Below are 2,085 nucleotides of genomic sequence, written 5' to 3'. Positions count from 1 at the left end.
CCTTGGCCTGTCCCAACAGCCCCTGCTCCAAAGTCCCCCCCCCAGGTTTCTGGCAGTCCTGGCAGCCCCCAGCAGGTCTCCCTCCCCCCCAGCACCCCCAGGGTGTCCCCAGGCCCCTCTCAACCATCTCTATTATAGATACAGGGGATTGACCCACGTGCAGGACCTTGAACTCCTTGAGGTTGGCACAGACCCACTCCTCCAGGCTGTCCAGGTCCCTCTGGGTGGCCTCTCTTCCCTCTACCAAATCAGCTGCACCCCTCAGCTTGGTGCCACCTGCCCGGCGAGTCCCACCAGGCCACAGATGAGGAAATTAAAGAGAACTGGTCCCTGCAGAGACCCCTGAGGGACAATCTCATGACTCATTGTCACTTGGACATGGAGCCATCCCCCCAGCACAGCCCTGGGCTGGCTGGGCCTCAGGAGGGTTCTTCCTTTGGTCCCTCAGGTCTGTAACCTCACAGCCTCGTGGCACTCAGGGATGACCAAGCAGGAGGTGCTGGTAGGGCCCCCACACCCACCTCACACCCCAACCACACCCCCACAGAGAAGCAGCACAGAGAGGCACAGAGGAAACCTTCCAGAGTGAGTTTTTTAATCATGAAGGACACTCCATGCCTGCCCAGACCCCACCACCACGGGGCACCAGGGACACCCAGAGGGTTGCCCCCCAACACAAAGAGCCTGCCTCCAACCTGCCCCAAACAGAGGTCAGTGTTTCCTGAGCCTGGTGTCTAAACCCTGAGGAGCACCAGGGGCTGTCACAGGGCACCAGCCCAAGCCCAAGCTGCTGCAGGGTGGAAGGGTGACTGGGTTTGGGTGTCTCTGGAGGACGTGTGAAGTTTTTGTCCATGGTGGCATGCAGGGAGGAGAACCTGGGGTTGACTAACAGCACGTGCCAGCCTGAAGGTGCCACACAGAAGCACTGAAGGTTTCCAGAAGCCCTAAAGATCAGCAGAGGGTTTTTTACCTCCCCAAGGCGTCGCTACCTCCCTACGGATTTAGGTGCTGGCTTTGAGTTTGAAAAGAACACCCTGGGCTGAAACCCTGATGTCAGAACAAGCCTCCAGCCACCCCCAGGCCACGAGCAGAGGTTCTCCAGCCTCTGAGCTGCCCGGGGCTGGACCTCCAGCAAGAAGAAGCCAGCAGAGAACCCCCCCACCCCCAGCTCTGTTCACTCTCCTGCTCAGGCACCATCTCACAAGTGGCTCCAAGATCACTCGTTCCCCTGGAGAGGGGAGGATGTGAGGCACAGGGTGTGTGAGAGCTCAGGTGAACACTCAAGCTCTTCACCCTTTGGGTGGATTTTTTAACTGGAGGGGTGGAACATCTCCTTCATGCTCATGCTTGCTCCAGAGGTGAGGCAAGCACTGCACTGCTCAGCTCTGGGTGCCACCCTCCAGAGCACACCGAGGTCTTTGTGTGCTGCTGCTGAGGTTAGGGCAGCTCCTGGGGTCACCCCTGGTGCAAAGTCCCCCCAAAAATATATCAACAAACAAAGAAAGAACCCTGGTTGTGTTTGATGTCTTTCCTTCTCTGCTGCTTCTTCACGCCAGGACTCAGAGAGCTGCAACCAGCAGCACCCTTCCTGGGTGGAGGGGGAGGGTGGCTCCTCCCCACCTCCTCTGGGGCAAGCAGGGGCTGCTGGCCCTACAAGGGGTTAATCCTTCAGTGCCACGAGGCTTTTTTCCAAGGCCTCAGCTTCAGTCCCACCTTGGTTTTGCTGGACAAAGTTCACACAGCTGGAGAAAAGCTGCTAGGACCGAGCTCCCTGCTGGGGAGGGGGCCTGAGGAGGCCCAGCCAGCAGCAACCAGCAGCACCAGGAGTGAGGCTGGCTGCCCAGGAGGTGATTTTCAGGGCTGAAAGCAAAGCCCTCTGCTCCCCTGGGCTCCCCTGGGGCACTGTGGTTATTTCAGACTGCTCCCCGTGCTGCTGGGCCCACAGCAAAGCTGGTGGAGAAACCCAGAGGAGAGGTGAGGTGGCCTGAGATGGGGACAGCTGAAAGGCTGAGAGCCCTGGGGCTGCTGAGCTGGAGAAGAGAAGCCTCAGAGGGGATCTGAGCAGTGCTGAGCAAGAGCTCAAGG

The sequence above is a fragment of the Merops nubicus genome, unplaced genomic scaffold (assembly GCF_000691845.1).
Source record: "Merops nubicus isolate BGI_N331 unplaced genomic scaffold, ASM69184v1 scaffold23709, whole genome shotgun sequence".
NCBI classification, from domain to species: Eukaryota; Metazoa; Chordata; class Aves; order Coraciiformes; family Meropidae; genus Merops; species Merops nubicus.
This window is presented reverse-complemented; position numbering follows the sequence as displayed.